General features: G+C 48.4%; 1 protein-coding gene across 2 annotated transcripts in view; it reads left to right on the forward strand.

Moving 5' to 3' along the window:
* The window catches only part of LOC115482281 (sodium channel protein type 4 subunit alpha-like), a 295,820-nt gene that overhangs the window by 218,317 nt on the left and 64,444 nt on the right, over nt 1–13,059 (forward strand). The window lies entirely within an intron of this gene.

The following is a 13,059-nucleotide window of genomic DNA, read 5'->3' on the forward strand; positions in this document are numbered from 1 at the left end:
ACTGCTAGTGATATGCAATTTATCCTTAAAATCGGGCATGGTACCGGAAGAGTGGCGGGTGGCCAATGTAACGCCGATTTTTAAAAAAGGTTCCAGGGGAGATCCGGGAAATTATAGACCGGTGAGTCTGACGTCGATGCCGGGGAAAATGGTAGATGCTATTATGAAAAACAAAATTACAGAGCACATCCAAGGACATGGATTACTGAGACCGAGTCAGCACGGCTTTTGTGTGGGGAAATCTTGCCTGACCAATTTACTTCAATTCTTTGAAGGAGTAAACAAACAAGTGGACAAAGGGGAGCCGGTTGATATTGTGTATCTGGATTTTCAAAAGGCGTTTGACAAGGTACCTCATGAAAGGCTACAGAGGAAATTGGAGGGTCATGGGACAGGAGGAAATATCCTATTGTGGATTAAAACTGGTTGAAGGATAGGAAACAGAGAGTGGAGTTAAATGGGCAGTATTCACAATGGAGAAGGGTAGTTAGTGGGGTTCCTCAGGGGTCTGTGCTAGGACCACTGCTTTTTAATATATTTATAAATGATTTAGAGATGGGAGTAACTAGCGAGGTAATAAAATTTGCTGATGACACAAAGTTATTCAAAGTCGTTAACTCGCGACAGGATTGTGAAAAATTACAAGAGGACCTTACGAGACTGGGAGACTGGGTGGCTAAATGGCAGGAATAACATGTATAGAATGTTTGTACGTTTGGGAAGCCCGCCAGGTGCCCTTGGCCTGGATTGGCCGCTATCATGGACAGGATGCTGGGCTCGATGGACCCTTGGTCTTTTCCCAGTGTGGCATTACTTATGTACTTATGAGTCAAACAACACACACCAAACAAAGGCAGAAAGGGAGATCAGAAGGGGAAGTGCTAAATAATGACCTCATTGTGTGATCATAGATCTTCTGGAAGTTGATATAATCATTCCAGTGCTGAAGAAAAAAACCTAGGTCTTTAAACGAGTTTTAAAATTAGTGAAAGAGGGTTCAGATCTAAGTGAGAGTGGTAACTTATTCCATAGGAGAGGGGTCAAAAAATGAAAGGCGCTTGTCTGGTTATCCAGTCAAAGAAATTAATTAGATTTGTCTGACAATACCTACCTTTAGTAAAACCATTCTGTCTGGGGTCCTCACCATCCTGTATTTTGAAGCATTTCCATTAAGGGGTCAATATTCAAAGCGATTTAGCCAGCTGGAAACAGCTTCTGGTCAGATAAATTGCTTGTTCAGTGGCACTTAACTGGTTAATGGCGCAGAATATCATTACTGATCGCTAAAGTCAGTGTCAGCTGTTTTGTAGGCAGTCCAGGGGCAGAGTCATCACCAATGTGATTAAGTGTCGATACTCAGCATGTCATGCCTAAGTTTAGCGGTTAAATCAGACTACATAAAAGTCTATCCTATGTTTGAATGGTGTCCCTTAGGCAGTTAAGTGCCGAATATCGCACTTAACTCCATAAGAGATTGCTGGCCACATAAAGCCAGATATTCAGTGCCAGTAACTGGACATGGCTTGGTGTTGAATATCCAGGAACAACACAAAATGCTGATTGCCACAGGCTGAATATTGGGCCCTAATTTACCACAGAGGTGAAACTTACTTACCTGTAGTTCTCAACCTCCTCCTTACTTCCACATCCAAAGAGTTTGCTGAAATCTAAGGACTCCACATCTAGCATTCTCCCTCAAAGTAACTCTCCAGTTACCCAGTCAAAACAAATAATTAGATTAACCTGGCAAGACCTACCTCTAGTAAAACCATGTGCGTCTGAACCTGCAGACTGTTGGATTCCAGAAACTGCACCGTTTTAGCAGCATTTCCGTTAACTTGGCTCGTTCGCTTGGCTCATCCTGAATCTACTTGTCAACATGCTTTTTATTTTTTCCTCCAGTCCTTTTGAATGCTTTACCCATGGGTTTGTGCACCGAAGAGTCTTTTGTCAAATTTAAATCAGCCCTAAAGACTTAGGGGTCAATATTCAGCTGTTGAATATTCAAATCCGGGACTTCTGCAGGCTTCGTATTTGAATATCCAGTTATTTTTAAGCTGATTAAGAAATAGCTGCTTAAGAGGGGCATAATCGAATGGCACCAGCCATCTATGGGGCCAGCTCCGTAAAGGGGCGGCGCCAACCGTATTATCGAAAAAGATGGGTGGCCAACTTTTGTTTCGATAATACGGTCTCGGCCGGCCAGATCTCAACATTAGGTCAAATGTTGAGATCGCCGGCTCGGATTTCAGCCATAATGGAAACCGGGGCCCAGGCCATCTCAAACCCGGCCAAATGCAAGCCCTTTGGTCATGGGAGGAGCCAGCATTTGTAGTGCACTGGTCCCTCTGACATGCCAGGACACCAACCGGGCACCCTAGGGGGCACTGCAGTGGACTTAAAAAATTGCTCCCAGGTACATAGCTCCCTTACCTTGTGTGATGAGCCCTCCAAATCCCCCCCAAAACCCACTCCCCACAACTGTACACCACTACCATAGCCCTTAGGGATGAAGGGGGGCACCTACATGTGGGTACAGTGGGTTTCTTGGGGGGGGTTGGAGGGCTCAACATTTACCACCACAAGTGTAACAGATAAGGGGGGGGATGGGCCTGAGTCCACCTACCTGAAGTGCACTGCACCCACTAAAAATTGCTCTAGGGATCTGCATACTGCTGTCAGGGAGCTGGGTATGACATTTCAGGCTGGCATAGAGGCTGGCAAATAAAATTTTGATTTTTTTTTGGGTGGGAGGGGGTTGGTGACCACTGGGGGAGTAAGTGGAGGTCATCCCCGATTCCCTCCGGTGGTCATCTGGTCAATTGGGGCACTTTTTTGAGGCTTGGTCCTAAAAATAAATGGGACCAAGTGCAGCCGGTCAAGTGCTCGCTAGAGCCGGCCTTCTTTTTTCCATTATTGGCTGAAGCTGGCCATCTCGTAACCACGCTCTATCCCGCCTTCTGTACCCTTCCAAAACGCCCCCTTTAACTTTGGCCAGCCCTGCGACGGAAAGCAGTTGGAGCCGGCCAAAATCGGCTTTCGATTATACCGATTTGGCCGGGTTTGGGAGATCGGAAGATGGCCGGCCATCTCTTTCGAAAATAAGCAGGTAAGTCATTATTCATCACTTTAGCGACCATTGAGCTACCACATAAAATAGGACAGACTTTATGCAGTCCCATTCAGTGATATTTAGCAGCACATAGCTGGTTAGTAGGTTTATGGTTTTGAAGATTTGAAATACCACCTTATCTAAAAGAAGGTCAAAACGTTGAACAATATCCTTACAGCCTTCTCCGGGGTGACACCCAGGTCCACCCCGATCCACTCAGGGCCTCCGCTCTAGGTGCCCAGCGCTCCCACCAGGTGCTGTGGAGGACTTGCAGCCCTTCTGCATTTCCTCATAGCTGTATCCGGGGTGACTCCAGTTCCACCCCGATCTTCCCGGGCCTTCTCTCCAAGTGCCCAGAGTTCCCCAGGTGCTTTTTGGCTAGGATCAGGCGACCTCAGGGGGAGGAATGCTGGCTTCGGCCTAACCCCTGGTAAGCCTTTCCTCAGCTGAGAGGTACCCACCTCTACCACCGGCTGCCTTCAGGTGCTGTGGAGGACTTGGCAGCTCATCTGCATATCCTTACAGCCTTCTCCGGGGTGACACCCAGGTCCACCCCGATCCACTCAGGGCCTCCGCTCTAGGTGCCCAGCGCTCCCACCAGGTCTGTGGAGGACTTGCAGCCCTTCTGCATTTCCTCATAGCTGTATCCGGGGTGACTCCAGTTCCACCCCGATCTTCCCAGGGCCTTCTCTCCAAGTGCCCAGAGTTCCCCAGGTGCTTTTGGCTAGGATCAGGCGACCCTCAGGGGGAGGAATGCTGGCTTCGGCCTAACCCCTGGTAAGCCTTTCCTCAGCTGAGAGGTACCCACCTCTACCACCGGCTGCCTTTCAGGTGCTGTGGAGGACTTGCAGCTCATCTGCATATCCTTACAGCCTTCTCCGGGGTGACACCCAGGTCCACCCCGATCCACTCAGGGCCTCCGCTCTAGGTGCCCAGCGCTCCCACCAGGTGCTGTGGAGGACTTGCAGCCCTTCTGCATTTCCTCATAGCTGTATCCGGGGTGACTCCAGTTCCACCCGATCTTCCCAGGGCCTTCTCTCCAAGTGCCCAGAGTTCCCCAGGTGCTTTTGGCTAGGATCAGGCGACCCTCAGGGGGAGGAATGCTGGCTTCGGCCTAACCCCTGTAAGCCTTTCCTCAGCTGAGAGCTACCCACCTCTACCACCGGCTGCCTTTCAGGTGCTGTGTAGGACTTGCAGCTCATCTGCATATCCTTACAGCCTTCTCCGGGGTGACACCCAGGTCCACCCCGATCCACTCAGGGCCTCCGCTCTAGGTGCCCAGCGCTCCCACCAGGTGCTGTGGAGGACTTGCAGCCCTTCTGCATTTCCTCATAGCTGTATCCGGGGTGACTCCAGTTCCACCCCGATCTTCCCAGGGCCTTCTCTCCAAGTGCCCAGAGTTCCCCAGGTGCTTTTTGGCTAGGATCAGGCGACCCTCAGGGGGAGGAATGCTGGCTTCGGCCTAACCCCTGGTAAGCCTTTCCTCAGCTGAGAGGTACCCACCTCTACCACCGGCTGCCTTCAGGTGCTGTGGAGGACTTGCAGCTCATCTGCATATCCTTACAGCCTTCTCCGGGGTGACACCCAGGTCCACCCCGATCCACTCAGGGCCTCCGCTCTAGGTGCCCAGCGCTCCCACCAGGTGCTGTGGAGGACTTGCAGCCCTTCTGCATTTCCTCATAGCTGTATCCGGGGTGACTCCAGTTCCACCCCGATCTTCCCAGGGCCTTCTCTCCAAGTGCCCAGAGTTCCCCCAGTTCTTTTTGGCTAGGATCAGGCGACCCTCAGGGGAGGAATGCTGGCTTCGGCCTAACCCCTGGTAAGCCTTTCCTCAGCTGAGAGGTACCCACCTCTACCACCGGCTGCCTTTCAGGTGCTGTGGAGGACTTGCAGCTCATCTGCATATCCTTACAGCCTCTCCGGGGTGACACCCAGGTCCACCCCGATCCACTCAGGGCCTCCGCTCTAGGTGCCCAGCGCTCCCACCAGGTGCTGTGGGAGGACTTGCAGCCCTTGCTGCATTTCCTCATAGCTGTATCCGGGGTGACTCCAGTTCCACCCCGATCTTCCCAGGGCCTTCTCTCCAAGTGCCCAGAGTTCCCCAGGTGCTTTTGGCTAGGATCAGGCGACCCTCAGGGGAGGAATGCTGGCTTCGGCCTAACCCCTGGTAAGTCCTTGTCCTCAGCTGAGAGGTACCCACCTTACCACCGCTGCCTTTCAGGTGCTGTGGAGGACTTGCAGCTCATCTGCATATCCTTACAGCCTTCTCCGGGGTGACACCCAGGTCCACCCCGATCCACTCAGGGCCTCCGCTCTAGGTGCCCAGCGCTCCCACCGAGGTGCTGTGGAGGACTTGCAGCCCTTCTGCATTTCCCTCATAGCTGTATCCGGGGTGACTCCAGTTCCACCCCGATCTTCCCAGGGCCTTCTCTCCAAGTGCCCAGAGTTCCCCAGGTGCTTTTTGGCTAGGATCAGGCGACCCTCAGGGGGAGGAATGCTGGCTTCGGCCTAACCCCTGGTAAGCCTTTCCTCAGCTGAGAGGTACCCACCTCTACCACCGGCTGCCTTTCAGGTGCTGTGGAGGACTTGCAGCTCATCTGCATATCCTTACAGCCTTCTCCGGGGTGACACCCAGGTCCACCCCGATCCACTCAGGGCCTCCGCTCTAGGCGCCCAGCGCTCCCACCAGGTGCTGTGGAGGCCTTGCAGCCCTTCTGCATTTCCTCATAGCTGTATCCGGGGTGACTCCAGTTCCACCCCGATCTTCCCAGGGCCTTCCTCTCCAAGTGCCCAGAGTTCCCAGGTGCTTTTTGGCCTAGGATCAGGCGACCCTCAGGGGGAGGAATGCTGGCTTCGGCCTAACCCCTGTAAGCCTTTCCTCAGCTGAGAGGTACCCACCTCTACCACCGGCTGCCTTTCAGGTGCTGTGAGGACTTGCAGCTCATCTGCATATCCTTACAGCCTTCTCCGGGGTGACACCCAGGTCCACCCCGATCCACTCAGGGCCTCCGCTCTAGGTGCCCAGCGCTCCCACCAGGTGCTGTGGAGGACTTGCAGCCCTTCTGCATTTTTCTCTTTGTATCTAATCTTTTTCCAGTTGCTAAGTACCTTAATCATTTATGGCCCCTATTCACATTCTCTTCCTAGCTCTGTCCCTTCCTAATCTTTTCCCTCACCCCCTACCTCTCTCCGCTACAGGAACTCACTTCCCATCCATTGACTTCATCACCTCACCTTCTCTCCTACCCTCTTCCTCCCTCTTGGCTTTTAATCTCCGTCTCTTTCTTCCCTCCATTTTGCCTTCCCATTCCACCTAAATACCTCTCGCCTTCGTGGCCACACCTCTCCTACTCTCCTCCGCTCATCTTTTACTCCTTCTCTTACTCTCAGCTGGTGACATCAATCCCAATCCTGGCCCTCCTCACCAACTATTATCCAAACTCTACAGATCTCACCGTGAACCTCTCTAACCTCATCTCTATTCCTCTACTCCCCTCCTCTTCTCTGCCCTTCTCTTGCGCCCTATGGAATGCCCGCTCTATCTGTAACAAACTCCCCTATATCCAGGACCTCTTTATCTCCGCGTCACCTCCATCTGCTCGCCATAACAGAAACCTGGCTCTGCCCTGATGACTCTGCTTCAGTCGCAGCCCTGTGCCATGGCGGTTATCTATTTTCACATACTCCTCGCTCTGCTGGCCGTGGGGGCGGTGTTGGACTACTTCTCTCTCCCTCCTCCAGATTTCAACCCTTCTTCCACCTCAATCTCACTGTTTTTCCTCCTTTGAAGTCCACTCTATCCGCCTTTTCTCTCCTCTGCCTCTTCGAATAGCGGTCATTTATCGTCCCCCTGATAAGTCCCTTTCATCCTTTCTCAGTGACTTTGATGCCTGGCTTGCCTTCTTCCATGATCCTTCCTCCCCCTCTCTCATCCTTGGTGACTTTAATATTCCTGCTAATGATCCTTCCAACTCTTATATTTCCAAGTTACTCGCTTTAAACGTCGTCCTTTAATCTCCAACTATGCTCCACCTCCCCCACTCATCAAAATGGTCACTGTCTTGATCTCATCTTCTCCTCCAACTGTTCACCCTCTAGTTTCCTTGCCTCCGATCTTCCCCTCTCTGATCACCATCTTATAACTTTCACACTTAAATCTCTACTACTACTACTACTATTTAGCATTTCTATAGCGCTACAAGGCATACGCAGCGCTGTACAAACATAGAAGAAAGACAGTCCCCTGCTCAAAGAGCTTACAATCTTATAGACAAAAAATAATAAAGTAAGCAAATCAAATCAATTAATGTGAATGGGAAGGAAGAGAGGAGGGTAGGTGGAGGCGAGTGGTTACAAGTGGTTACGAGTCAAAAGCAATGTTAAAAGAGGTGGGTTTTCAGTCTAGATTTAAAGGTGGCCAAGGATGGGGCAAGACGTAGGGGGCTCAGGAAGTTTATTCCAGGCGTAGGGTGCAGCGAGATAGAAGGCGCGAAGTCTGGAGTTGGCAGTAGTGGAGAAGGGAACAGATAAGAAGGATTTATCCATGGAGCGGAGTGCACGGGAAGGGGTGTAGGGAAGGATGAGTGTGGAGAGATACTGGGGAGCAGCAGAGTGAATACATTTATAGGTTAGTAGAAGAAGTTTGAACAGGATGCGAAAAACGGATAGGGAGCCAGTGAAGGGTCTGAGGAGAGGGGTAGTATGAGTAAAGCGACCCTGGCGGAAAATGAGACGGGCAGCAGAGTTTTGAACCGACTGGAGAGGGGAGAGGTGACTAGTGGGAGGCCAGCAAGAAGCAGATTGCAGTAGTCTAAACGAGAGGTGACAAGGGTGTGGATGAGGGTTTTGGTAGAGTGCTCGGAAAGAAAGGGGCGGATTTTACGGATGTTGTAAAGAAAGAAACGACAGGTCTTGGCGGTCTGCTGGATATGAGCAGAGAAGGAGAGAGAAGAGTCAAAGATGACCCCAAGGTTTCGAGCTGAGGAGACAGGGAGAAATGAGAGAGCCATCAACAGAAATAGAAAACGGGGGGAGCGGGGAGGTGGGTTTGGGGGGGAAAATGAAAGCTCGGTTTTTGGTCATATTTAATTTCAGGTGGCAATGTCAGACAAGCACGCTGAAACTTGGTTTGGAATCTCCTCCCTCCCAGTCCCGTCCTATCCTATCTAATTTATCTAGGAATCTTCACGACATTGACCCTTCATCTCTATCCTCCCATGTTTCAAACCTCCTCTCTACTGTGGCACCATCCACGTCTGTCAACGAGGCTGTTTCTTCTTACAACAATACTCTATCCTCTGCCTTAGACACTCTTGCACCTTTGATGACCCGCCCTGTAAGGCGTACAAAACCCCAACCTTGGCTGACTTCTAATATCCGCTACCTACGTTCTTGTACCCGCTCCGCCGAACGCCTCTGGCAGAAATCTCGGGCCCTTGCTGATTTCTTACACTTTAAGTTCATGCTGACCTCCTTCCAATCTGCTCTTTTACGTGCCAAACAGGATTATTATATCCAACTGACCAACTCTCTGGCTCTAATCCTCGACTTCTCTTCACCACATTGAACTCTCTCCTCAAGGTGCCCCCTCCCCCAACTCCCCCTTCATTATCTCCTCAGACCCTTGCTGAATTCTTTCACAACAAGGTTCAAAAGATGAACCTTGCTTTCTCTACCTCACCAGCTCTCCTCCACTAGTCCGTTCCCCTCTCTCTCCTTCCCCTCATTCCCTTTCCTCCTTTCCTGAAGTTACTATTGAGGAAACTACACTTCTCCTTTCTTCCTCAAAATGTACCACCTGTTCCTCTGATCCCATTCCCACCCACCTTCTTAATGCCATCTCTCCTACTCTTATTCCTTTTATCTGTCACATTCTCAACCTCTCACTTTCCACTGCGACTGTCCCTCCTTCCTTTAAACATGCTGTGGTCACACCTCTCCTTAAGAAGCCTTCACTTGACCCTACTTGTCCCTCTAATTACCGACCCATCTCCCTCCTTCCTTTTCTCTCCAAATTACTTGAGCGTGCTGTTCACCGCCGCTGCCTTGATTTCTCTCCTCACATGCTATTCTTGGACCCATTACAATCTGGTTTTCGCCCTCTCCACTCAACTGAAACTGCGCTTACTAAAGTCTCCAATGACCTATTACTGGCTAAATCCAGAGGTCAATATTCCATCCTCATTCTTCTTGATCTTTCCGCTGCTTTTGACACTGTCGATCACAGCATACTTCTCGATACCCTGTCCTCACTTGGATTCCAGGGCTCTGTCCTTTCCTGGTTCTCTTCCTACCTCTCCCTCCGCACCTTTAGTGTTCACTCTGGTGGATCCTCTTCTACTTCTATCCCTCTGCCTGTCGGTGTACCTCAGGGTTCTGTTCTTGGTCCCCTCCTCTTTTCTATCTACACTTCTTCCCTTGGTTCATTAATCTCATCCCATGGCTTTTCCTACCACCTCTATGCTGATGACTCCCAAATCTACCTTTCTACCCCTGATATCTCACCTTGCATCCAAACCAAAGTTTCAGCGTGCTTGTCTGACATTGCTGCCTGGATGTCTCAACGCCACCTGAAATTAAATATGACCAAAACCGAGCTTCTCATTTTCCCCCCCAAACCCACCTCCCCGCTCCCCCCGTTTTCTATTTCTGTTGATGGCTCTCTCATTCTCCCTGTCTCCTCAGCTCGAAACCTTGGGGTCATCTTTGACTCTTCTCTCTCCTTCTCTGCTCATATCCAGCAGACCGCCAAGACCTGTCGTTTCTTTCTTTACAACATCCGTAAAATCCGCCCCTTTCTTTCCGAGCACTCTACCAAAACCCTCATCCACACCCTTGTCACCTCTCGTTTAGACTACTGCAATCTGCTTCTTGCTGGCCTCCCACTTAGTCACCTCTCCCCTCTCCAGTCGGTTCAAAACTCTGCTGCCCGTCTCATCTTCCGCCAGGGTCGCTTTACTCATACTACCCCTCTCCTCAGACCCTTCACTGGCTCCCTATCCGTTTTCGCATCCTGTTCAAACTTCTTCTACTAACCTATAAATGTATTCACTCTGCTGCTCCCCAGTATCTCTCCACACTCGTCCTTCCCTACACCCCTTCCCGTGCACTCCGCTCCATGGATAAATCCTTCTTATCTGTTCCCTTCTCCACTACTGCCAACTCCAGACTTCGCGCCTTCTATCTCGCTGCACCCTACGCCTGGAATAAACTTCCTGAGCCCCTACGTCTTGCCCCATCCTTGGCCACCTTTAAATCTAGACTGAAAACCCACCTCTTTAACATTGCTTTTGACTCGTAACCACTTGTAACCACTCGCCTCCACCTACCCTCCTCTCTTCCTTCCCGTTCACATAATTGATTTGATTTGCTTACTTTATTTATTTTTGTCTATTAGATTGTAAGCTCTTTGAGCAGGGACTGTCTTTCTTCTATGTTTGTACAGCGCTGCGTATGCCTTGTAGCGCTATAGAAATGCTAAATAGTAGTAGTAGTAGTAGAACAATACAAATCTGTCTGACCTTATGTGCAGCTTTTGTTAAATTAGTCACCTTACTTTCTAACTCTTCTTACTCTCTTACCTATCTATATGTTCCATCTTTGCTTATACCCTATGATATCTATTACAATTTTATTTATTATTTATTTATTTATTTATTTATTTAGTGCATTTGTATCCCACATTATCCCACCTCTTTGCAGGCTCAATGTGGCTTACAATAAATCATGGATAGTGGAAATGAGAGGAGAATTGACATTTAGTGTTACAGAAGTAATTTGGGTAGCATGGTAATGGAAAACAAGATAATAACATTACATAAGGCATTCTTACATTACTAGATATGTATGGAGATTTCACAAGTTTTGGTTTTTGTGGTATATCTTGTCGAAGAGATGTGTCTTCAGTTGTTTGCGGAAGTTGGTCAGTTCGTAGGTTGCTTTTAGGTTCCGTGGCAGTGCATTCCAGAATTGCGTGCTCATATAGGAAAAGGTTGATGCGTGCATTAGTTTATATTTTAGGCCTTTGCAGTTAGGGCAATGAAGATTAAGGAATGTGCGAGACGATCTTTTAGCATTCCTGGGTGGTACGTCGATCAGGTCCGCTATGTAGGCTGGGGCCTCGCCGTGGATGATTTTGTGCACTAGGTTGCATACCTTGAACGTGATGCGTTCTTTGAGTGGTAACCAGTGTAGCTTCTCTCATAGGGGTTTTGCGCTTTCGTATTTTGGTTTTCCAAATATGAGTCTGGATGCTGTGTTCTGGGCTGTCTGGAGTTTTTTGAGTATTTGCTCTTTGCAGCTGGCGTAGAGCGAGTTGCAGTAGTCTAATGGCTGAGTACTAGTGATTGTACCAAATTCCGGAAAACGGCTCTAGGGAAGTATGGTTTTATTCTTTTTCATTTCCACATTGAGTGGAACATCTTTTTGGTTATGATTTTCGCGTGATTCTCTAGTGTCAGGTGTCGGTCAATGGTGATTCCTAGGATTTTCTGAAATTGTTAGATTTAGTTTTGGGGTGTTGATGGTGGTAAATTTGCTCGAAATTATGCTGAGAGGTGAGTACTAGGCATTGGGTTTTTTCTGCATTGAGTGTTTAATTGAAAGGCGTCTGCCCATGAGTGCATGATATGTAGACTTTGGTTGATTTCACTGGAAATTTCTTTTAGGTCCTGTTTGAATGGGATGTATGTCATTACATCATCAGCGTAAATATATGGGTTTAAGTTTTTTTTTTATAATAGTTTGGCCAAGGGTATCATCATTAGGTTGAATATTGTCGGTGGGAAGGGGGATCCCTGTGGAACTCCACATTCAGGTGTCCATGTGGCTGATGTTGTTTAATTTGATGTCACTTGATATGAGCGGGAAGTTAGGAATCCTTTAAACCAGCTGAGAACATTGCCTCCAATGCCGAAGTATTCAAGGATGTGTAGTAGGATTCTATGATCAACCATGTCGAAGGCACTTGACATGTCGAATTGTAGGAGTAATATATTCTTACCGGTTGCAATCGTTTGTTTGAATTTATTCATGAGAGTAACTAGTACTGTTTCAGTGCTGTGATTAGAGCGAAATCCCGACTGGGACTCATGTAGTATTGAGAACTTGTTTAGATAATCTGTGAGTTGTCTGGTGACCATCCCTTCTGTTATTTTGGTTATTAGGGGAATGGATGCTACTGGTCTATAGTTGGTTAACTCTCTCTCGCGTTTTTCTTGCGTCTTTGGGTATGGGGGTGAGTAGGATGTTTCCTTTCTCCCTTGGGAAGCTTCCATTTTGTAGCATGAAGTTCACATGTTTCGTTAGATCTGTTATAAAGTGTTGGGGGGCCGACTTCATAAGGTTATTTGGACAAATGTATAGTTTGCAGTGAGATTTGGCGAATCTTTTAAGTGTTTGGGAGATGAGGTCTTCCGATGTTTTATTATGTATAGCGTTGACATTGTAAGTAGTATACTAGGCCATAGTTTGTATTGTTATTTGAATAGTTTTACTGTTGTAATTGCCTATTGCTCATTCTTACTGTACACCGCCTTGAGTGAATTCCTTCAAAAAGGTGGTAAATAAATTCTAACAAAAAAATACAAAATTGAACATTAAATTGTGGAAAGGCAACTCCATTAAAATAGGAAAGAGACAACTTACATGCTAAAATCATAGAGAAGGGGAAGAGAGGGAGGGAGATAGGGAAAATAATACAGGATATAGTGTCTCAAGAGAATATTCACAGAGTCAGTACCTAACTAGAAAAACAGATACAAAAGCCCCCTGGGATAAAAAGGACTTCAACTTTGGGGTCGAGAAGGTTCAGATTTAATGCTGGCAGGCAAATTGTTCCAGAAGTTAGGGCCCTCCCCAAAAAAGAAATCAGAATTCCGAGTAGACTCATAGCAAGTCTGTTTAAGAGAGGACAACACCAAATGGTTAGCATCTGAAGTGCATGGGGA

Source organism: Microcaecilia unicolor, chromosome 12, assembly GCF_901765095.1.
Source record: "Microcaecilia unicolor chromosome 12, aMicUni1.1, whole genome shotgun sequence".
Classification (NCBI taxonomy): domain Eukaryota; kingdom Metazoa; phylum Chordata; class Amphibia; order Gymnophiona; family Siphonopidae; genus Microcaecilia; species Microcaecilia unicolor.